Source organism: Ailuropoda melanoleuca, chromosome 10, assembly GCF_002007445.2.
Source record: "Ailuropoda melanoleuca isolate Jingjing chromosome 10, ASM200744v2, whole genome shotgun sequence".
Lineage (NCBI taxonomy): Eukaryota > Metazoa > Chordata > Mammalia > Carnivora > Ursidae > Ailuropoda > Ailuropoda melanoleuca.
Window position 1 is genome coordinate 17,435,444 of NC_048227.1, and position 24,378 is coordinate 17,459,821.

General features: G+C 52.9%; 1 protein-coding gene across 3 annotated transcripts in view; it reads left to right on the plus strand.

Moving 5' to 3' along the window:
- Window positions 1–24,378, plus strand: part of GSG1L (GSG1 like) — a 174,672-nt gene that overhangs the window by 86,264 nt on the left and 64,030 nt on the right. Inside the window, exon 1 of one of the 3 annotated variants that reach the window (XM_034670210.1) lies at window positions 6,712–6,880. The exons of the other annotated variants lie outside the window; for them this stretch is intronic. The gene's annotated coding sequence lies outside the window, so the exon portion shown is untranslated. Of the gene's footprint in view, window positions 1–6,711; window positions 6,881–24,378 lie in introns of those variants that run through there. 3 annotated transcript variants of the gene reach the window in all.

Consider the following 24,378-nt stretch of genomic DNA (forward strand, 5'->3'; position numbering starts at 1 on the left):
TATAATCAATTTTAAAATGAACCAAGTGATTCTGGTAATTCATAAGTGCCAGTGCTGGCTGAGATGCTAGGAGCACTGGCACTGGGCTCAGCCTGCCACATGGTGTCCTTGCCAGGAGGGGTCTAACACTGCGCGCACCCCCAGTGGCCTGCAGTCGTGTAGCTGGTAAGTTGTTAAACCCCCAACCGAGCCTGCCACGTAAAGCGCTTTGAGCAGAGCTTAGCACCAGGGACTTCAGCTTGTCATGTTGTTATTACTATTCTCAGGTGTCTTCCAATATATTGAGGGGTGGATTATGGCCCCGGGGACCAGCCCTGCCCCAGTGAAGTGGGGGGCCGAGAGGTCACACTCTTCAGTGAATGGAGACAGGGTGGCAGGGCCCACCCAGCAGGGCTGCATTCCTGGCAGAAGGTGGTTGTACAGATGGGGATCAGTCCCCGAGGACTGGGGACAGGGGCTGTGGTTGCTGGCCCACTGGCCCAGAGCCTAGAGCTCACAGTACTTCTAGGGACCCATGAAATGTTTTCATTTTGACTGCTTTTCAAAGAAGAAGGAAAAAAAAATTAATAATAATGAAGACCTAACAGTGAATCTGGACTGGATCATAATTGTCTTTCTACCACTGTAGTCATAAAATGTGATTTTTAATATTTCTTTTATGGAGGAACAAGCCCATGGAGGCAAAAGTGCATGGGGCCCATGAAAGTCATGATGTGGCCTTGCAATGGGCCACAGCTTTTCTCGGGCTCTCAGGACTGAGCAAGACCCAGTTCCAGACCAGGGGTGACTCCAGCTTCCTGTGGCCCCTTGCCGGATCCCGTGGCTTTAGCCAAGAGGTGCTGGAGAGGACGGAACTCCCTGAGTTTCTTCCCCCAGGGACTAGAGTCTTATAGCCCCAAAGGGATGTGAGAGCAGGCTGGGAAATGTCTGTTCTTCCTTAATTCCTCTGAAAAATGAGACCGATCTACTTAGGAAGAACACAAAGTCATTTGGAGAATCCTGCACAATCCAGCCAACTGTGGACTTCTAGTAAAAACTGCTGGGGCACAAAGAGAAACATGATGGTTTCTGGGAAATAAGCAGACCTCGTGGAGAAGTCAGTAAGAGTATTTTGTTAAGCAACGAGAAAAGGAAATTTTGCGGTAAAACAAAAAATGACCAAGGTGAGGTTGCTGTTTGGAATTGGGTTTCAGGAGCCGTTTTCAGAGCTAGGTATGAATTGAGGAGCAAGCAGTTCCACGGCCCACATGGCGGACACCACAATGTGCTTCGGACAGAGGTTTAGGGACCTTGGAGCTTCTTATAGCGTGGTGATTGAAACTTCCCACCGTAAACCATCACATGTTGTTTTAGGATGAATTTCTTGATACCCTAATTCTTGGGTTTGTGCTGAAAAAATCCCACATTGATAACCACCTCTGTTCAGTCTCTCTGCCCTGGTCAGACTGGGTCTCTCGCCCATAACTTAGAGAGCAAGTACTTTTGTGTATTTTTGTGTCTAAAAATGCAGAGGGTCAATGTCAGAGACATAAATATTTCCATATTATTAAAGATTTTTTGATTGTAAATGATAAGAAACCAATCACATTAGCTAATGGAAGAAAGGGGATGATGTAGTTGAAAAATACAAGGTGGTTGAGCTTCAAGCATGGCTGCATCCAGGTATCACGTCATCAAGAATCTATATCTCCACATTCTGCTTTCTTCTGACTTCAGTCTCAATTAGGCTTTGTCCATGTGGAGAGAGGATGGTCACAAGCAGCCCCAGTCTTATGTAAGATTCCAGGGGTAGAGAGAGCTCCTTTACAACAGCTCTTGCAAAACTTTAAGGAGGACAGTGACTGGACCAGCTAGGTTCATAGACTCATTCCTGGACCAGTCTCCATGCCAGAGAATGAAATACTCTGATTAGCCATGCCTGGGTCCCTAGACATACCCATGGTGTGGATTAAGTAGGATTATTACGCAGCGGTAGGTAACTGGTTGCCCAGATGAACGGGTTGACTGCAAATCCAAATGGCTTGTCAAGTTGCGAGATTGGCAGGGGGTCGGCATTGGAGCTAAGGGACTCCGAGCCCCAGGAATGGCAGAGGTCTTGATCTGGGTTCCTCCAAAGCAGATCCTAAGATGAAAGCTTGGGTGCTGGTAGCTTATTTGAGAAGTGATCCCAGGAAGCACGGTGGGAGAGTGGAGAAGGAAGACAGGAAGGGGGGAAAGTCAATAAAGGGAGTGTCGATGAGCAGGTGAGCACTGGGGGCGACTGGGGTTCAGTCCTGCTGGGGTCCCTCTGAGAGACTGTGCCGAACACACCTCAAGACTGTTCACCCAAGAGCTGAGAAAGCAGCACAATTTCCTCGCCAGCTCCTGACGGCCACTGGTTTAGAGTCACTCCTAAGGCATTCACCTTCCAGAATCTCTAATCTTCTCTGCCTAAGAAAGCAAGTGTCCGAGGAAGGAGACTGCTAACGGGCACAGGAACCATGCTAACCCACAATGCAGGCGGGACTGACGGCATCTGGCATAGAAAACCAAATGAAGGTGAAGAGGGGGTGCTCTGCAATCACTGGCACACCGTAATAAAATCCCATGCTGTCGCCCAGAGCGAGCCTCAGACGCCACGGTCCCCAGCAAGACTGCCCCCACCTCAGATGCCAGCCACAAGTTCCGCCTTACCCCAGGCCAGCCTCCCTTCCGACCAGCTGACAAGTCAGGGTTCCCACAACCCACTGTGATAATCCACTAGCACGACTCACAGAACTCGGCAAAGAGCTATATTTACGATTACAGTATTATTGTAAAGGAGGCAGTCGGGACCAGCCAAAAGAAGAGACCCTAAGGGTGAGGTCTGGGAGGGCCTCAAATGTAGAGCTTCCGTGCCCATCTGATTCAGTGGAATCGGGGTGCATTGCCCTTGGGGTACATCAGTGTGTTCGTTAACCAGGAAGCTCGCTTGAGCCTGGTGTCCAGAGTAGGCAGGATTGATGGGATCGCTGTCCCTGTGCTTGAACTCCTCTAACCCTCCAGCCAACCCCCTGCAGGATGATGTTAGGGCTGGCTTTGAGCCCTACCCTCCGATCACATGGTGGGTCTGCCTGGTGACAGCCCCCATTTTGAGTCATCTCATTCTCATCTCATTGAGTTCAGCAAAAACTCAGGTGCGATCCAGGGGCTCCCGAATAACAAGGACACCTCAATCACTCAGGAAATCCCAAGGATGTAGAGTCTTGCCCTCAGAACGGAGGACAAAGGCCAGTTAGATTCTTTATTAGGGGTCTGGATGGGCAGATTGGAGCCGTGCCTGCAGCTGAGCTGGCCGCCAACGGTTTTGTTCGGATGGGTGGGCAGCACTGGTAACATTTCAGGGAGGGAGGGGCCTCGGCGGTCTTCTCTGATTTGGGACAAGCACCTTAAGCACAGGCAAGGGGGGCTGGGCCTGCTTGGCCTGCAGGCTTCCGTGGGGAGGGGAGTCCGGATGGGTTTTAGATCCTCTCTCCAGCTCCCTGTTCCAACGCCTCCTGTGACCACGCCCAGGCTCCCCAGACTCCGATCTCTAGAGCTGATCCGGCCAGTGCCACGCTCATCCCCCGAACCCAAGTGTGCAGGGAGCACTGAAGCGCTCTCATGTCTGGAAAGGAACTTAATTTGCATACTGAGCTCCCATCCTCCTGGCCTAGCACAAGTCTTACCTGCAGAATTGTGGGGGGCTCTCTCCCTCCTGTCTTTGCTGTATGGTCTTACGTAACGTCAGACAGACATGGGCCGGGGCTTAGTCTTTGTCATCATTCTACGGGTCCCAGTCCCTGAAACCCTTTCAGCCAGAAGTGTCCCAGAAGCCAGAACTTTTCAGATTTTGGAAGGTAACATGATTCCTAGACTGTCCCTTACCTAACATGGCAGCAGGGGCAGGGGCTGCACCCTGTAAACAAACACAGGTCCAATCTCTTGCAGTAAAAAGCCATGAATATTCATGCCAGGGGGATAAATAAAGACCATCAGTAGCTTCACATCCATTCAGGTCAAGCTTTCTTGCTAAGTGAGTTCAGGCCAAGCCAGGTTTTAGGTCCACAATAAGTTTTACAAAGAAGCTTTTGGATTTCAGAAGTTCTGAGAATCTGGAAGTGTAGACAGGAAACTATGGGCTCAGTAGCTACCATTCACTGAGCATCTACTAGGTGCTAGACTTCTAAACACATCACCCCTGTGGAAGCCGGTGATGCTAAGTGCTATCATTATGTCCCATTTTACAGTTGAGAAAATGGAGGCAGAGGGCTGGTGAGTGCAGTTCTGGCTTCAAAGCCCACGTGCTGTACTACTGCGTGGGTCCGTGGAGGCCACTGCTGTGCCGCTGCCGCCCTGGTCCCCGGGGCTCTTTGTGGCTAGGGCCACATGGGAGATGGGAGGACAAGGCTGGTACTTTCAGTACCTGTGGTCCTGTCACTCCAGATCAGAGTTCTCAAATCCGGTGCCCACTGGCGACAGTGTGGGTGACATCAGTGGGTAAAGCCAGCTGTATGTAACGCAACAGTGACCGTGAGGACCCTGGCAGACGGGAGGGCACATCCCCTCAGCAGCGCATGGTTGCCATGGAGATAGATGTGTGGCCTTCTGGGGAAGCCCCAAATCAGATTTTTCATTCAACTGTTTTTAAAATAGCTTTATTGGAGCATGATTTATAGATCATAAAGTTCACCCATGTAAAGTGTACAATGTAATGCTTTTTAGTAACCATCACCACAGGGCGATTTTAAAACCTTGTCGTCACCCCGAAAAGAAACCCTGTACCCACTAACACTTCTTAGTTTCCACCAAGACCTCCAGCCCTGGGCAGCCACTCATCTACGGTCTGTCTCCATAGATTTGTCTTCCAGACATCCCATATAAACCAAATCATACAACATGTGGTGTTTTATGACTCGCTGCTTTCACTCAGTATGAGGTCTTCACAGTTCATCCGTGTCATAGCGGGTGTCAGCATTCCGTTCCCTTTTACTGCCGAAGACCATTCCATGGCCCAGATCCCCCACATCCGGTTTCTCCATTTATCAGTGGATGGGACATGTGTGTTGTGTCCACTTTTTGGCCAGCTATGAGCCTTCTGTGATGGTGGCACGAACATTCCTGAACCAGTGTTTGTGTGGACATTTGTTTTCCTAGGGCAGGAACGGCTGGGTCACACAGTAATCCTCTGTTTAACTTCTAATACAAAATATTTGAAACTATCGTGCCAGCCAACAGAACCCACTGCAGACCCTCATTTCCCTCCCCGGCCCCCCCCAGCCAAGAAAAAGTCAACTTTTTTTTTTTGTCCTGAGGACTGTAAGTGTAGACAGCCCCCCCACCCAACCCTGCCTCAGAGGCCCCTGACCTAATCTGCTCAGTAAAATGAAGGCTTCCCAAAGTGAAAACCAGGAAGGGAAGAATTTGCAGATGGGTTTTTCTTGCCCCTTTCCTGCAAAACCTCTGGGACAAGGAAGTTCAGAGCCTCTGAGTGGAGGGAAAGAAAAGGGGGAGAAAATACAGGGGGAAAAAACCCACGAATTAACATCTTAAGACAGTATCCAGCCACACCCATTTGCCTGAGGGTCCTTTGGCGGACTTTCCAGGCACCTGAGGTTGAAATGGGTAATTCCTCAAAGGGACAGCTCTCCGTGTGATCCAGTTCCAGCCGCTTTAGGGACTTAAAAATACAGAGAAGTCTTTTCTCACTTAGCCTGATTTGACCATTTTCACGATTTTTTTTTTCTAAAACGAAGTCTGTTTTTGCCATTTCTAGTTGGTATTTATCAAAGGTTACGTTTGTGGAATTGGATCCAGGCTCTGTCCCCAGGAAGTGTGGCCTGTGCCTTCCTCTCTGAGTAACTTGGTCTCCTGCATTTCAGTTCCTCCTGGCTGATCCTCGAACTCAGAGCCCATCCTGCCCGAGCCTGGGGCTCCTTCTGCGGGACTGCCCTCCACACTCTGCTGGCTCCCTCCCTCCCTGCTTCAGGCCTCTCTCCAAGGGCATCTTCTTAGGGGGCCGGTCTTCCCCTCCTCTGCCCCCCAATCACCCTCCTGTGTTGTTTTTCTAAACGGCTTACAACTTTCCAACAGTGCCATAGGCACTCAGTGGATGCCTGTTGAGTTGATGCAAGAACTTCTATACCCATTTGTTTACTTGTCTGCTGCCCTGCCTTTCTCCCCAGACCCGGTTTTCTCCACCTTGGTAGGACGTTTTGTGCCGAGTCATTCTTTGTGGTGGGGGAGGACGGGCTGTCCTGGATCTGGGAGGACTGGCAGCGTCCTTGGCCTCTGCCTGGCGGAGCCCGCAGTAACACCTCCTTTCAAGTCATGTCAACCAAAGTGTCTCCAGACCTCGCCCAGTGTTCCTTGGGAGGCAAAATCCCACCTGGTTGAGAACCACGGCCCTACACAGTGGGCCCCAGGAGAGCAGGGGCCTAATCTTTCTCCTTCACTGCTGCGGCCTGAAGGCCTGGACTGCAGCTACTTCTCATTGAATGCATGAGAACCGCAGAGGCAAAGCCCAGGGGGAGACCCCTCAGCGTGGGCTGGGTGGCGTTTGGGCCTTGGGGTTCGCAGCGTGGGCTCCTAGAGCAGGCGTGGGCTCTGGAACTGGATGCGTGGGCTCCCACCCCAGCCCGGCCACATTAGACTGCATGGCCTGGGCAAGTTACATATCTTCTCCGAGCCCTGTATCGCCTCCGAGAAAGCAGCGGCAGGACGGTTTTGAGCAACAGAATGCAACCACCCGCGGAGAGCCAGTGGAGCGAGGGGGCGCACAGCATGTGCTCAGGCCTGGCTTGTTGAACAGGGCTGCGCTCTCGGGGGAGAAGGGCATGGATGCACACGTGTGGGGACCAGGGGCAGGCTAACTGAACGACAGGTAGGTGACCGTGCATCCTGCTTGCTCGGGTTGGAAGGAGAAGCTGCGCTGCTTGCCCTGCTTCTGGGGCACGTTGCGCTTGCATTACTCTGCGAATGCATCCTTAGTTTCTTAGAACAGTGCGGATCTTGCCCTCGGGTTTCCTAAGCTGGAAACCCCCCGACCACCCGCCCTGGCGTCAGCACCAGCCCCTCGCTGCTGCCAGTCCTCTGAATTGCTCTTTCCTCCTGCCTCCGGGCTGCTTCCTTCGCTCTTGGCTTCTCTCTGTGTGCTGGCCACGGGACTTCTGGTTTAGGTTTTTTTTTTTAAGATTTTATTTTTTTATTTTTTTAATTAATTTGACAGAGAGAAACAGCCAGCGAGAGAGGGAACACAAGCAGGGGGAGTGGGAGAGGAAGAAGCAGGCTCATAGCGGAGGAGCCTGATGTGGGGCTCGATCCCAGAACACTGGGATCGCACCCTGAGCCGAAGGCAGACGCTTAATGACTGCGCCATCCAAGCGCCCCAACTTCTGGTTTAGGTTTTGAATGTATTTTCGCTCCATTTGGCTGATGGGAGCAGAGGCCGGCTGGGAGCTGGGGGAGGTGGGCCTGTAACAGCCAGCCTCTCCCCTGGGTGTAAGTGGTTCTTCCACGCGGGGGGCCCCCAGAAACTGGGAGAAAGACTCAGCCTCAAATGAGGCCTTAAAGGATGGGCAGAAAGGTGGTCACAGTGTGGTCACGGGTGACAAATGTGGAGAGACCAAGAACACAGCATCCGTTCTTCATTTATTTCCCGTTCCTCCCTCCCTTTCTTCCTTCCTTCCACAAACAGCCCTTGAGCATTTCCCCTGTGCCAGGTGCCAGGTGCCAGGAGCCAGGTGCCAGGAAGCAGTCGGTAGGCTCTCTGCAGCGGGGGCTTGTGTCTGGTGGGGGAGGCAGTGGCTTGCTGAGTGGCAGAGCCTGTGACAGGAAGAGGAAGTCCTGAGGCTGTGTCACAGGGGACCAGGCCCCCTAGGGGGCTGCCCTCTGAGGCCTGAAGGATGGGAGGAGTTAGATGGCTGAGGGGATGGTGGGGGTGAAGGGGGTTGGAGAGAGTACTCCAGCCAAGCAGGCAGCAAGGAGGAGGGCCCCAGGGAGACAGGATGTTCTCAGGGTGGAGGACCTGTGACAGGGTGGCCGTGGGAGGAGCCTGGAGAGCCAGGGGAGGTGGCAGAGGTGGGTGGCGCAGGGCTTCTGTTCTCTCCCCTGGACATCCGGTGGGAAGCCAGTGAAAGGTTTTCAACAGGGCAGGCTCAGGGAAGGTGACACCTGGAGTGGCTGGCAGGGACTGTGCTGGTGGGGGTGGGGAGGGGCAAAGTGGGGTGGGATTGTGGCCGTCTGAGGACCCCAGGCTAGGAAACGTGGGGGCTTGCCATGGGTGGGGTGCAGTGGGGGAGCCCCTGAGGGTTTTAAGCAAGGAAGATGTGAGGAGGCTACTAGAATGGTCCAGGTGAGAGATGCAGGGGGCTTAGGCCGGGGTGGCAGTGGCGGAGGTGTGACGGTGGTTGGCTTCTGGGTATGTTTGACAGGTAGAACCAACAGGGTGTGCTGATGGATCTGACGTAGGAGAGATGGGGATGGAGGCAGGGGCTGGGGGACGGAGGGGTGGGGGTTTTTTTTTTTTTTTGAACAGGGGATGGGGGAGGGGGATGGAGGGGCAGGAATGAGGAGCTCAGATTTGAAGCATGCTAATTGGAGATGCCTGCAAGATGCTGCAGGTGAGTTAGACACAGCCCCTATCTCTAGGGAACCCAGCATCGAGTCGGAGGAACCATCCAGAACACAGCTTAGTGGCAGTGTGATGGGTTAAAGGCTGCCACACGGGCGTGGACAGTGTTGCAGGCACCTGGAGCACTTGGAAAGGTGAAGGGGACTCTGCACAGGTGACAAATCGACTGTTTTGAACAAAGATCCGTGAACGGTGGGGACAGTCATTTCATGCCGAAGGAACAGCAGGTGCAAAGGCAAGGAGGCACAGCGGGGCCTGGAGCGTGCCGGTGATCCGTAGTTCACCTGTGGCTCTGATATGAGCTTGAGCATAGGGCTGTGGGGAGAGAGACTGCTGGAGAGGCCGCCACGCTTGGCAGTTCAGACTTCCCTCTGGAGGCAGTGGGAGCCAGGAACGGTTCTAGATCAGGGGAAGCGAGATGGTCAGGAGTGCCCTTTCAGAAGGTCCTGCTGTGTTCCTCTGGGACACAGGTTCCTTAGGACAACCTCCTCCCTTTGACTCACAGGTGGAGGGGCCGCGATTTGCTTCCAGGACAGTGTTTCTCAACCTTGTTTTCATTATTGCTCTCCTAGGAGCCTTGTTAGAAGTTTTTCTTCCTAATTGTCCCTTCCTCCATGAAATTTTCACCATGGATATACTGTGCATCTGCTTACATATTATATGTACGTCTGTGCTTTCTAGATAAAAAGAGTGAGGTTTGGTTTGGTTTTGTTTGCATGTACAGGTGACCCTTGAACCCATGGGGGTTGGGGCACTGAGCCCCCATGTAGTCAAAAATCCATGTATAACTTCTAACTCCCCCCAAAACTTAACTATTATTAAGGATGCCTGGGTGGCTCAGTCAGTTAAGCATTTGCCTTCAGTTCAGGTCATTATCATTGAATCCCACATCGGGCTCCCATTCAGCTGGGAGCCTGTTTCTCCCACTGCCTGCCACTCCCCCTGCTTGTGCGGGTGTGCTCTCTCTCTCTCTTCCTTTGACAAATAAAAAATTAATAAAATCTTTAAAAAAAACCTTAAGTATTATTAGCTTACTGTTGACTGGAAGCCTTAACGACAACATCATCAGTCCGTTAACACACATTTGATATATGTATTATATGTCACTTTCTTAGTCTAAAGTAAGCTAGAGAAAGAAAATATAATTAAGAATATCACAAGAAAGAGAAAATACATCTACGGTACTGACTTATTGAAAGAAATCCCTGTTGGAAGTGCAGTTCAAACCCATGTTGTTCTAGGTCGACTGCTGATGGTGGCCTTTCATGCTGAGAGCGACTGACTCTGGGGGAGTTAAGCATGCTCTGGGAGCCTGGGGGCTGGCGTCTGCCCTCCTCTGATTGGCTGGCTGTGGGTCTTTGCTGACCTGACTGGTGGTTCTGTGCAATTTAATAATTTGCCCCCATGGAGCACCGCCCCCCACCCCGATGCTCTGTGTCTGTGCTGGACCCAAGGCAGCAGATCTGAGCGGGGCCTGGCCCAGCTTTCAATGCGCTTCTTGCCAGGGGGTAGCAGAAGGGGGAGACAGGCTGCCACGGATGGGGGTGTATTGTCACCATCCTGGCGTTGCTCAGAAAGACGGAGCCTGTGGAAAGATTGGGCCCCAACGAGAACTGTAGTTTTTTGTTTTTAGATAAAATTTCCGTTATCAAGAAAGTTGATCACCCATCCATTGCTGGTGGGAATGTGAAATGCTGCAGCCACTCTGGAAGATAGTTTGGCAGTTCCTTTCAAAAGTAAAAATGGACCCAGCAATTGCATTCTTGGGCGTTTATCCCAGAAAAAGGAAGACTTCTTTTCATGCAGGAACTTGTACACGAATGTTCATAGCAGCTTTATTTGTAAGAGCCTCAAACTGGAAACTAACCAAATGTCCCTCAATGGATGGATAAATATATAAACTGTGGTATATCCACACCCTGGAGTACTACTCAGCAACAAAAAGGAACCAGCTACTAGAAATGACAAGAGTTGGGGAGCATGTGGAGAAGAGGGAACCCTCGTGCACTGTTTGTGGGAATGCAAACTGGTGCAGCCACTCTGGAAAACCATATGGACTCCTCAAATAATTAAAAATAGAATTACCAGGGGCACCTGGGTGGCTCAGTCAGTTAAGCGTCTGCCTTCAGCTCAGGTCACGATCCCAGGGTCCTGGGATCGAGCCCCGCATCGGGCTCCCTGCTCACTGGGGAGTCTGCTCCTCCCTCTCTCTCTGCCCCTCCCCCTGCTTGTGCTCACTTGCTCTATCTCCCTCTCTCTCGAATAAATAAATAAAATCATTTAAAAAAATAGAATTACCATATGATCCAGTAATTCCACTACTGGGATTCACCCAAAGAAAATAAAAATACTAGTTCAAAAAGATTTATGCTCCCCTATGTTCACTGCAGCATTATTTACGATAGCCAAGATCTGGAAGCAGCCCAAGTGTCCGACAACAGATGAATGGATAAAGATGTGATATATACACAACGGACTATTACTCAGCCATAAAAAAGAATGAGATCTTCCCATTTGCAACAACATGAATGGATCTAGAGTGTGTAATGCTAAGTGACTAAGTCAGGCAGGGAAAGACAAATACCATATGATTTCACTTATATGTGGAATTTAAAAAAATAAAACAAACAAACAACCAGACTCTTAAATATAGAAGAAAAACTGGTGGTGGGCAGAGGGGAGGAGGGGGAGCGATGGGTTGGGCAACATAGGTGAAGGGGATTGAGAGGTACAAACTTGCAGTTACAAAACAAGTCATGGGGATGAAGAGTACAGCGTAGGGAAGTCGGTCAGTGATATTGTACGGTGACAGATGGGGACGACACTCACCGTGGTGAACACTGAGCAATGTGTAGAGTTGTCAAATCCCTGTGTTGAACACCTGAAACAAGCACAACGTTGTGTGTCAACTATACTTCAATAATGAATTTTTTTCAAAAAAGGAACCAACTACTGATATACACAACAACTTGGGTGGACCTCAAGGGAATTAAGCTGAGTGGGAAAAGCCAGCCGCAGAGGATGTGTAAGCCAGGATGCCATTTATGTAACATTTGTGCAGTAACATATTTATTATTTATAGACACGGAGAGCAGATTAGTGGCTGCTGGGGATTAGGGGTAGGAGGCTGATGGGTGTGGCTGTGAAGGGGGTCTTGTGACGGTGTAGTCGAGTATCTTAATGTGGTGGTGGGTAGGCAAGGCTACACATGTGACAGCACTGTACAGAGCTACACACACACACACACACACTCATAGGTGCGTTCATAACTAGTGAAATCTGAATCAACCCTATTGGTTGGGTCAAGGGCAACTTCTTGACCGCCATATTGTATCCCAGGATCATACAAGTTGTGTGCTAACAGTGGGGGAAGGGTGTGAAAGATATTCTTGTACATTTCTTCCCAGCCTCCTGCAAGTCAATAATTATTTCAGAATAAGTTTTTTGTTTTTTATTTTAATTCCAGTTATCCGAGTTAGAAGGTGCATTAGAGGTGATCCAGTTGGAAACCTGTCCTTTTTGTGTTCACTAAGCCTCTTGGCCCGCACTCGCCTGTAGCGTTATACTCACCTGTCTGTGGCGGGTCCCAGGAGATGAGAAGCCGAACCAGAACGTCCTGAGCCTGGAGCCGCATGATGCCAAACTCAGCAGGACTGGGAGGCCCAGATTGCACTGCTCCATCCCTCCCTGCCTTTGCTTGGGCCCTTCCTGCTGCCTATCTCCTTCTTCCCTTCCTCCCGCTGCTCCTCCTCGGTGAGCATGTGCTGACCTTGGCAGACTCAGCTCAAAGCTCACCTCCTTTTCCAGGCCTTTTTCATGCCCAGGTAAAACGGACCTTTCTCTCCCTCCGGTCCCTTTCGGGGGTTGAAAAGATAAATGCCTTCAGGGGCCTGGGAGGAAATATGAGTGAGAGCAGGTATACGGCAGGAATGGCACAGGCAGGGGACAGGGACCACACCCGGTGGGGCCCGTGAGGCTCTGTGGCCACAGGCCCGAACTAAATGGCACAGCTCCCATCAGACTGCTGAGGGTCGCTGAGGGGAAATGTAGACCTGTTGTCGCCAGAGTTTCTGATTCTTACAAGAGAAGCCAAAACTCCCATATTTTAATGGAAATCCTCCAGATTTTTAAATGTTGGCAAAAAAAAAAAATCCATTTTTTATAGCTCTAGCCAACATCTGCAGGTTGGATTCAGCCCATGGGCTGCCAGTTTTAGACACAGCTTCTGTCTTTCTATTTTAGTATTTGTAATAATTGATTTTACTTCACTATTTATGTCATCCTCCTCATTAGCCTTGGGGGAATGGCCGTGCCTTATTCACAGCTGTATCCCCAGTGGCTGGTCCAATGCTTTTCATATAGAGGACGCTTAATAAATATTTGTTGAATGAATGAGTTGGGATGTTAGAAGCAAGTCAGGGCCTGCAGAGGAGTCTGAAGATTCTAGAAAGGAACCGGGGTCTGTCAGCTGGGAGTAGCCTATGTGTCTTCAGGAGGTAGGGGTGAGGGTGAGGCTGTGTCCTGTCCTTGGCCTCGCTGAGGCTGGTCACGGTGATTGAAATTCTGCCACAGCCTCTGAGTGCTGTGGCGGCAAGGGTTGGGGGATATGCAGGCCACTGGGCCTTTCATACAAATGAGCCTGGCCCCAGGCACAGGGCCAGGCAGAAATTGGGCTTTGGGGGATAGGAGGAGGTGAGAATTTTAATAAGTTTAATAAAAACTGGAAGTAAAACCCACAGTCCTGGAACTTCTCCATTCTAGCAGTTTTAAATGACTTAGTGGACTGGGTGTAGCAAGGGATGCTGGGTGCTCAGGGGCCTGGTCTCAGGGGAAACAGGAAGAGGCCCAGGCACTGGTCCAAGGGAAGGCTGGACTCGAAGGGGCATGGCTAGGAAGGTGTCCTGGAGGTATGGCCAGGAAGGGGCAGGGCCTGGGTGTGTGGCCAAAGGAGGTCAAGGCCTGGGCATGTGACTTTAGGTGGAAACCTGGGCAGGGCAGCTGGAGACCTTCAGGAGGAGCCTGCTCCCTCCTCTCCCCAGTGGCCAGGACTGCAGTCAGGTGGGGGCCATACGGGCATAGAAGGCAACCCCAGGCAAGTGGGTCGGGGAGGGAACTAGGTGGGGAAACTGACGCCAAAGCCCTGTTGTAGAGGAAAAGGCTGTGCTCCGAAGTCTCTTGCACATGGCTGGGGAGGAGGGCGCAGAGGGGGAGAGGGGGGAAGGATTTAGTGTAGGCACTGGGGTTCCCCATTAACTGGAGGGAACGAGACTCTGAGGGACTCCTGGGACAACTGGCCAGGGCTCACTAGTCTGCACTGTTCCTGACTGACCGAGGCAGGAGCCAGGCCTGCCCTCTACTCCCAGGGCTTCCCTCCATGTCACTCATGTGCTGGGCACTCTCCTTGCTAGAGTGTGAGCTTTAGGGCAGGATTGGGTCTGTCTTGTCATTCCTATATCCCTAGTCCCTGGCCCAGAGGTGGCCTTCATAAATGGTTGCTCATGAGATGAGTGTAAGAGCACCTGCCTTACAGTAACCTAAGAGGGTACCTGTGTGTCGGAGGGGTACACGGGGGAGACAGCAAAGGCTGGAGACTCCCTAAGAAGTGCTCCATCACAGGTGTGGAGAAGTGAAGCTGAAAGCCGTGGTGTGTGGGGGATGAAGGGCAGACTGCCTGGGGGTGGATTCTCGCCTCACCACCCACTGTGTGTCTTTGGTCAAGTTCTCTATTTTCCTTGAGCCTTAGTTACCCCTTCCCCAAAACAGGGTCATAGTCCCACCATCCGTCCCTACCATATGGGGGGGTTGCAAGGATTTAAGCCGTGAGCAAGGTCTGAGTACTTAGCACAGTGCCCGGGGTGTGGTTGGCTCTCAGGATGATGGCTGTAACAGAACTGGTAACATCGTGGCAGTTTGGGGACCTTCATGGTAACATTGACTTGGCATTACAGTGGCAATGTGTGTCGTTCACACAGAACTGTGTGTAGATACACAGAAACAGAGATACCTAGAGATAGGAGGTGGAGGGAAAGAGAGATGTACAGGGAAAAACGGCAAGGGACTAGAGACACAGGGAGGCAAACTAGAGAGATGTAGAGGGAGAGAGAGACTATGAGAATACATTTACCGCCTGTGGTTATAGCATGAGTGGGGGTGGGGTTGGCGCACCCAAGCCCTGCTGTTCATGTTTAGCCAGCGCGGCCATTTCCACCTCCGCTCCCCACCCTGTGCCAGTGTCTGAACTCCCCAGGCACCGAGAAGGCCTGTAAGCCTCCCAGTCCAGCAGACAGAATAGCCAGGGCTTGTGCTGGGCCCGGGGACACTTCCCAGGGTGACCAAGGGGGGTATAGAGCCAAAGGGGCCTGTGGATTATTCTGTCCTGATGAATCCAGTTCAGGAAAACTTGCTCTGAGGTCCAGGCTGGGAGCAGGAAGACAAAGGGTCAGGCGCTGGGTGGCTCTGGAGCAGTGGGATTGAGGTGGGGAGGAAACAGGAGGTCCCAGGAGGTTGCTGGACTGGAGCCGCGTGTAGCCCAGGAGCCCAGTGCGTGGGGGTGGGCAGGGCCGCCTCACAGAAGACCACCGGGGCTGGTGCCGTCTTCGTCTCCAGTGGAGACCCATGCTGTTCGTCCCGCCCGAAACACTCTTCCTCCTTCTTTCCTGCCTTCCCCTCGAGCCCCAGGTCAGGCAACCTCTCCTTGTGAAATCTTCTCCCACTTCTACCAGTTTCTCGTCTATCCTTTGGGAATTGTTCTTAATTTGAAAATGTGTATATGGTAGTACAGTGCACTCACTTGTCTCTGCCTTGCCTTTTTCACTTACTATTTCTTGGGGGTCATTTTTGGTCAGCATATTTTAATCAACCCAATTCTTTTTCACTGGTGGATTATTAACTTAGTCAATATTTAGTGAGTCCCTTCTGTCTTCCAGACACTGTTCTAGGCATCCAAGACACAACAATGAACAAAATAGACTCCATTTCTGCTCCAGGGAGCTGCTGTGCTAGTAGGGAGAGATATTTAATAGTTTAACATATGAATGACATGCTAGGTGGGACGAGTGCTGTAAAGGCGGGGAGGGATATCCTATATACTGTGATAAGGGGAGGCCATTATGGTAAAGAGACCTTTGAGCAGGAACCTGAAGGAAGTTGACTTAGTTACTGATGTGTAGCAAGTTACCCCCACACTTAGCAGTTTTGTGGGTCAGGGATCTAGGCCAGATGAGTAGGAAGCTCAGGCTCCAGGTCTCTCGTGGGCTGTAGTCAAGCTGTGGGCCAGGGCCGCGGTCACTGCGCTTGCCTGGGGCTGAAGCACACATGTACAGGCTCACGCTCGTGGTTGTGGCAGTTTCAGTTCCTCACGGGCTGGTCACCTGGGCCTCTCCCGAGGGCTGCTTGCAACAGGACAGCTTGCTTCCCCCAGCAGAAGTGACCCAAGAAAGAGAAAGAGAGAGAATGCATGCTAAGAAAAGAGTGAGAGAGAGCCCAAGATGGAAGCCACGGTGTTTTCTCAAACCTAACACCAGAAGTGACATTCCATCACATCCGTATTCTGTCAGTAAATCCAGCCCATACTCTACGGGAGGGGATTCCATAATGGTTCCACAATGAGGCAGGGATCATTCCAGGCCATCTTGGAAGCTGCCTCCCGCAGAAGTGGAGATCCGAGGGAAGGATGGCTCAGGTAGAGGGATTGCAAGTGCAAAGGCCCTGCGGTAGGAATATGCCTGGCACATCGAAGAGACAAGGAGGCCAGAGTGGCTGGAGAGGAGTGGGAGAGTGGAAGTGGTACGGAAGGTCCTGTCAGGGACGGAGACTTAGATTTCTGTTGCCAACACTTAACCCATTAATCCCTGGTTGGTGGACTTTTAGGGTGTTTTCAACCCTCTGCTGCAATGAATATCCTTGTCCATATATTCTTGTCCACATGTGCAAATACATCTGGGGGTAAATTCCGAGTAGCGGAATTGCCAGATTTCCCCTCCAAAGAGCTAACATTCCTGCTGGCCTCCTCTGAGAATCCTTCATGCCCTTGCCTTCCCTGGTCCCTACCTTGGCCTGGTGTCCTGTCCTGGCTGTTTCACACTGAAGGTTTGTAGTGTTTCCCCAGGCTCCCTTCTTCCCTCCATCCTGGCTCCCTCCCTCCAGACGGCCTCTGCTGCAGATGGCCGGGGAGTCTAAGAGCCCCTTGGAGGACACTTCCCCTTGATGGAAATTCTTTGCGCTTGGAAAATTCTTCTCACAAACGGTATCTTCTGTGTGCTTTTCCCAGGTGTTGGAAATTCCCTGATGGCTATTTTGAGACAATGAGTTGAGTCTGTGCTTGGCCACCATTTATCTCTGGGAAGGTGGCCGGCTGGCAGAATCTGCCAAAGGACAGAGCGCTGAGAACACCTGGCCTGGAAGGAGCGGCTGCTGCCCCCTTGTGCTCCCCTTCTGTGTAAAGCTAAGCCACACATGGCCACATGACATTTACAAGGCCTGGCGAGGCCTGGGGCCTCTGAGACCCACTGGGGTTAAGACCACATACAAGTCAACCAGCATTTACCAAGCATGCCCTGTGCGCTCTGTGCTTTTGCATCTCATATGACTAAGTGGGGGAAGTGTCACCTGCATGCTTAAAAGCTTCTAGTAGCTTCCAGTTGTGTTTGGAATGAAACCCCAACCCCTCCCCAAGCTGGTCCTTCCCCACCTTCCTGCACCCCCTCACCCCTTCACTCCACAGGTTCCAGCCTCACTGAGCCCTTCTCCCCATCCAAAGGCCTTGGCAATCTCTGTTCCCTCTGCTTGGGACTGTTCCCAGGCTTTTTCATGATCAACTCCTCCTTATCCTTCCGGTTCCAGTTTGAAGCCCCTTCCCAGAGAAGCCTTCCCTGATGATCTAATCTGAAGTAGCTTTCTCCAGTCACTCTGTCTCCTCATTCTGTTTCTTCCTTGAAATTTCATCTTTATTGTCTGTTTCCCCGACTTGACTGTCAGCTCATGAGGACAGGGACTCCGTCTTGCTCTCCACCATATCCCCAAGACGTAGAAAAAAATATGTGGCACACAGTAGGTACGCAAGGAATATTGGTTGTTATGAGTGGATATGCCTGGGTATTATTCTCACTTTCCAGATGAGGGAATGGGGGCTCAGAGATGTTAAGTGACTTGTTCATGGACACACAGCTGGGAAGTGGCAGAATTGAGATTCAAACCCAGGTCTGTCTGACTCCAACCCAGTGCTCTCTCCCCTGTTGGATGGCCAGACAGACATTGCTGGCTGTCCAGATATGACTGGTGGGTGTCAGGCCAATGTTTGAAACTTGAAAGTTAGTGGTGTCTATGGGGAGGTGTGCTAGGGCTTCCAGGAAGCAGGCTGGAATGAGGGGCTGCTGCCCTCCTCATCCTCCCCCTGCTGTGGATAGAGCCTCACCGTGCACTGCCATGTAACACTACACATCCTGGCCAGGCCTGTGGGCTCTGAGACCCACTAGGGTGGAGACCACATAAGAGTCAACCAATGACAAGACAGGCAAGTCTGGGTCACCATCTGGGTCACCAGTAGCTCTCAGTACCTCCTCCTCCACATTTCCATTTTTCTTATCATCATGCTTAGTCATACCTCTTCTCCTGAGTTTCAGGTTGCTTGGGAGGGCAGTGCTGTGTCCTTTATCTGGAGAATCTGGCCCTTCCAGGGGCAGCAGAGAAATAGTCAGGGGTGCCCACTCTGGAGCTAGCCCACTTGGCCCTCCACATACATCCGTAAACTTTCTGAGCCTCTGTCTCCTTATCTGTTAAAGAGAGTAACAGTTCCTCCTTCGTAAAGTCCCCCAGCAGGGTCAGTGAGGTGGTGCGTGTCAATTCTTGTCTTGTGTGCACAGTCAAGAACCCCATGACAATAGCTTCATATTTGTCACCATGTAGCCCAGGCATCACCCTGCAAGGCCTTCCTCCTTCCTCAAAGTCTGCCTGGGGTGCCCCATGCCGCATCATCTCTCACATTGCCACCACGCTTCCCACTTACTTGCTCTCCTCCATTCTTCTCCACAAGGACACACACATCATTCGTGAACTTCCTTTTCAGGGACAAGTCATGGCCAAGCAGATGTATCAGGGTATTATAAATTGACCTGGGACACAGAGGGCCCTCTGCTCCGTGCTCTGGTGGGTGAGTAGAGTGAGCTGAGAGTGGCAGAGCAGGGGGATTGGGGAGTGCTGGGGAAAACTAGCAGGAGTGGGAAAGCATGGTCCTCAGGACAGAAAGAACTCAGACTCCATCCAGCATGTGTCAGCATCCACGGATGTCTGACCCAGCAGATGGAGCACTGCAGCAGGAGTCCTGGGGTCAGGTGGGGGTGAGGCTTGGCAGTGACCAGCGTAGCCTCCACACTATGCTCTAGGCACTGTTCTGTGTGCTCATGGCTCATTCCTACAACCACATGGGGAAACTGAGGCACAGAGCATTTAACAGAATTGCCCAGATCACATGTTCTGTGAGTGTTGGAAGCAGGATTTGGATATAGGCGGTCTGATTCCAGAGTCCACATTGTCTTGCCTCCCATGACAGCGTCTCAGTGGTCTGCTCGATGGCGGAAGAGGCCCAGCCCCTATATGGGGATGGGAGAGGTGGTCTAATCTGGGATGTAGGGGTGGGGTGATGGGGAGGGCGTATTCCCAAGAGCCCTAGAAGACAGCCGCTTGGGAGGGAAGTGGCAGTTTGGTTGGGGAAGGCGTCTGTCAGCTGGGGCGGCAGGATGGGGTGCACAGGGCCACTCCTGGGCCAGGCCTAGGGTAGGTGAGCAGACCCCACCTCCAGGAGGCCTGGGTCAGGAACAGCGCAGCTGAGCCTGTGGCCAGGAGTCTCTGGCTGCATGGCTGAGCCTTGCTGGGGCAGACAAGGCCGACTGGGGGGAGCTCTAGCTGAGGGCTGCCCCTGGGGCGTACACAGAGCCACCCTTCACTGGCCTCTGCTCCTTAGCAGCTCACAAACCCCACTGCGGCTTGATGCCTCGCAGTCTGAGGTGTGGGGCCCTTGCAGCCTGGTCCTCGCTCTGAGCACCAGGGAGCCCTGGTGGGAGCACCGCTCTGACTCCTGGGCCTTCCTCAGAAGAGAGGGAGGCAGACTCACTCCCACCCAAGATGAGTATGGAGGGGACAAGCAGAGGGTCTCAGGCAGGGACACCAGGGCCGACAGCAGCCAAGGCAGCAGACGGCAATATGCAGGCCTGGAAGTGATGCCAGGCGCACCCTGGACTCCCGGGGGCCCTACCTCGCCGTCCTCCCTGAGCACCCCCGTCTGCCCTGAGACTTGCTCAGACCCAGGCAACCCCAGATGCTAACCCTGCGGAAGCTCTTAGCACTGGCGGGAGGGTGATGGCGACAGCGCACGAGCCCAAGCTCTGCTGCTCCCACCTCACTCCAGCTTTCTCCTCTTGTCACCTGGCCCTGTGGGGCTCTATGCGGGCTCCTGACCCAGGAGAGGGGTGGGCCAGGAGGCGCCTCTCTGCGAGGGCCCCTGAGCCAGAGGTCAGGAGGATGGGTGCCTGTAGGAGGGACAGCAGAGCCACTGGGCTTCCAAGGAGGCAAGGCTGACAGCGCCCCGGCCCCCGTGTCCTCAGGACCCCGCAGTGGCTCCTCACAGTGCACTTCCCACCTCCCTGCCCTGAATCTGAGCACAGATGTGAGTCCCCAGTCTCTGCTTACTTATCACCTCCCCAAAGGGGCCGGCCCTCTCTTCCTTGGCTCTTAACTACCACTTTGTCCTCATGCCCTCTTTTCCTTCACAGCATTTATTAAACTCTGAATTTTAAATGTGCTTATTTTCTGTCTTCCTTCCTAAGAACATCAGCTCTGTGAGAGCAGGGACCTTGTTTGTCTTACATACTCCTTTATTTCCCGGACCACGCGAGGACGGTCAAGTGCTTTGCGAACTGTAGAGTGCCCACGGAAGGTGGGGAGGGCTGTCCTGAGGTTTTGCAGCAAGGCGGCCGCTCATCTCATTTTCCTGGTACTCGGGCAGCTTCCTGGACAGCGAAGCTAATTGGATAGTATCACAGCATCGCTGCAGGGAAGCGTGGCAGCCCAGAGCACTTAAATCTAACCAGCCAGAAGAATAGGATTTGCATTTCAGCTAATGTGACTGGTGGATGGAAGAGTAGCTTTGGGAGGAATGTTCTCAAGGTTGGCCAGGCATGAGGCGCGGGGCCCCAAACCCATCATAGTTTCCTCTGTGCAGGCCAGGGTCCCGCAGGGGCTGAATGGGAGGTGAGGGGGGGCGTCCACTGCGTGAGCCCCGAATACAATGGGTGTTCCTACCTGGAACTTGTGCGCATGGACTAGATATTCCTGGGAGAGACAGACAGACAGAGAGAACCAGACAGGGAGGGAGAGTCAAAGACAGAGGTAGAAGGAAACCGAAAAGGAGACAGAGGCAGATAAAGAGAGAAAAGCCAAAGGGAGGGGCCCACGTAGTGGCCCCAGTGAGCGCGTGCTCCAGGAGGACAGTGAGATGGAGAGATGGGACTGTCCAGTGAGCGGCCCACCCCCCGGTGATTTCAGAGCCCCCAGTGCCTTTCCTAATGCGAGCATCTTGCCTCAAAGAGCATGCTTCTAATGTTTCAGGATTCTTCTTTTCGATGCCACAAGGGCCCTGAAGGTTAAGCCGATTCCTTCCTCTGGTGCCCAACCCAAGGGAGAACATCGGTGGGCAGATTGTAGGAACGCTGACCTTGAACTTCCAAGGGAAAGTGTGTGCTCTCCAGGACGCACCCACCCCCCCGGCCCCCTGATTCCCAAGGCTGTCACAGGGTGTGCGGCTGATGGGACACGCCCCAGCCTACAGCCCCCTTGGGCGCCTGGCAGCTGCTCTCACCCGATCCGCCAGTCCTCACACTTTGGCATGCGCCTCTCCCTCCAAGAAGGCTGCCACATCCACGGGGCCGTCGCTTCCTTGGCATTTCCCTTTAAATCACTCACTTTTTTTGAAACTTATATGTATTCAGAAAGGAAGCTTCAGATCATCACCGGAAATGAAAAGCCAGTAGTACTTGCAGTAAATAGATGGGAACTGTAAAACTGGGAAAATAAAAACATCACCATTGTAAAAACGTTTGTGTAGCATCTCAACCAGTGCCCCCTCCCCCCCACCCTGGGGCCCGTCTGCCCTTCCCCCGTCCCCCACCCTGCCAGGGGACATTCGGTAACCTCTGGAGATATTTTTGGTTATCACCGCTTAGAGAGAAGGGAGGTGAATGTTCCTGGCATCCAGTGAATGGGTGGAGGCAGGGGACGCAGCTAAACATCCTGAAAAGCCCGGGACAGCCCACCCCCATGGCCAAGGGCTATCTGGCCCCGGGTGTCAGTAGTGCTGAGGCTTAGAACTTCCGGTCTAAAGTAAGCGTGAGCACCTGAGGGAGGTGTGCCCCACACTCGGGCAGCTCTGACCTGGGTAGCTCCTCACTCTTCAGGCTCAGCTGCAACACCCCTCCCTAGGGACGCCTCCCCAGACGCCCAGAGCGGAAGACTCAGGTGTCAGCTCCTGCGGCCCTTGCACTGCCCGTTTCCTGGCTCTCTGGCCCTTGGCCTTTGCTTTCTGCCCGTGTCCTGGTCCCCCACGAGAGCTGCAAGCAGGCAGGGCCCACACCTGTCTTAGTCGTCTTTCTCCAGCCCTAGCTCGTAGCAGGTGCTCCACGGTTACACGGGGGATGAACGAAGGCTGGGCAAAAAAGAGAGGGGATTCTGTCCCTGGGTCCCCCACTGTTGGCCAAACTCTGTTTGTCACCTGTGAATGGGACACCCTTTTAGGACTGCTGTGCCCAGTAGCACCCAGCAGATAGAAAGGTCCCTGGTAGAGGGAGAGCCCTGGGTAAGGGTTAGGGGCCATCTGCAGGTGGCAGGGATCCCTGGAGAGATCGGGGGCTTGTTGCCTCGTTCATTTCTTCTCCCATAGTTATTGAGTTGTCCCGGGGTGGTTGATAATGGTACCTCCTTTCCTTTCAAGTGTCCTAGCCTGGACAGTCAATGATAGGGACCCCTCACCCTCACTCTCAGGCCACGGTATCTAGTGGGGCAGGTGGAGAGTTGAGCAGTCACTGAGGCTTGAGAGAGCGGTCCACACTGGCTGTCTCTGCGCCACCGCTTGGGGACCCTGCCCTTACAGGGGGTGCTCAGGCATCTCTGTTTAGCAGCAGGGTCTAGAGGCTGGGGGTGGGGCTGGCTGGGAGCTGCTGAGAAGGCGCCCCCTCTGCAGACAGGGCTTCAAGTATCGTGCATTGTGCCGGCGTTGAGGCTGTTCCCCACAGACGCAGCCCAAGGCCAAGGCTTGGGTGCAGTGTCAAGACCACGTTCCTGGGGCATGTGGATTTCTGGGGTAGAGGTGCAGAAGGCAGGGGGAGAGAGGGCCAGAGCTGTGGCCTGGGGTGTGGACATGTCAAGGGTGCCTTCCAGCTCTGTGTTGGACGGCTCTAGCTTGTTCTCCTCATTCCCACCCAGGCACGGGCCGGGGTGCCCTCCCCTTCCTCCTACCACCATCCTGCAGGGGAGGCCCAGCCACTGTCTTCGGTGCTTATGAGTATCCGAGGCCATCAAAATGGGGTTAGTGCATGGGAAGAATCGCATGGAAGCGGGCCCCAGGAGGGCATCCCTCTTTCTGAATGACCTTGAGGATGCACCGGCTTTGTGCGCACGTGGCCAGCCCGCCAGGATGTCCGCTGCTGTCTACTGTCCACTCGTGTTGGGAGAGGACCCTTTGTGGGGGCTGCCGCATGGCCCACACGCTCCCGGGGAAGTCCTGAAGTGGCTGCTCTGCTCTTGTCTGCATAGTTGAATTCATTCTTTCCTGGGACCCACTGTCCGCTCTTCCTCCTCCGCGTCCTCCCGCCAGGCAGGCAACTTGACCTGGTCTCCAGGGGGAGGGGAGAGAGGCCGGCTCTGCCTCATCACACATTCTGCCAAACCTTTTCAGCGAGCACCTGCATGCAGGCTTTGGAAGTCCGCAAAGCTGGGACTTGAACTCTTGTTTTCCCAGTCTTCTGTGACATCTGTGCCCCCAAGTCATTGAGATCTTCTCTCTAGTTGCCCAAAGGAAGGAGGCTAATGGAATGCTGGGACCGGGTGGGGGCACAAGTCCACGATTTTTAACATCAAAAATCATCCCACCACCAAATCGCCCTGCGTTACCTCAGGACTCACCAGGAACTGGGGTCATGGCCTCAGGGACTCCTTCTAGACCCCCACCTGGTGGGGAGGGTCTGAGCCCGTTCATTGCCTGAGGCTCGAGGGAGGGAGCTGGGACGGACAAGGCTGGTGGCGGTTCAGTAAACCCAGTTCTTGAAATGGGAAGGTCCCCTATGAAATGCTCCCTCTGATTTGGCCACTTCACTCTAAAAGGCAAATAGAGAAAGGAGCAGAATCCAAACAAGCGTGTTGCTAATGACTCAAGTGGTCTGAAAGGGAGACCTTTGCAGGAAGGGCAGAGTAATGGCAATGTTCTAGCATGGCGCGGCCAAGGTCGAGGGGCGACTCGGTAATTGCCAAGCTCCCACAGGATCCCCTCGAGAAGAAGCCAACCGGCTCAGCCCCTTGTCCTCGGAGGGCAGAGCAAGAAATTAGCTTAAATTGGAGCTGGAAAGATTTAGGTTATGTGTAAGGAGGAACTTTTAAAACCCTGAAATATGCTACCGAGAGAGGCTCCGGGTTCTCGGGAGAGTGTCTAAAAATAGCCTGGTCTTTAAAAATAGTTCTGGGCAAGCTTTAAACATAGCCTCAGCTCA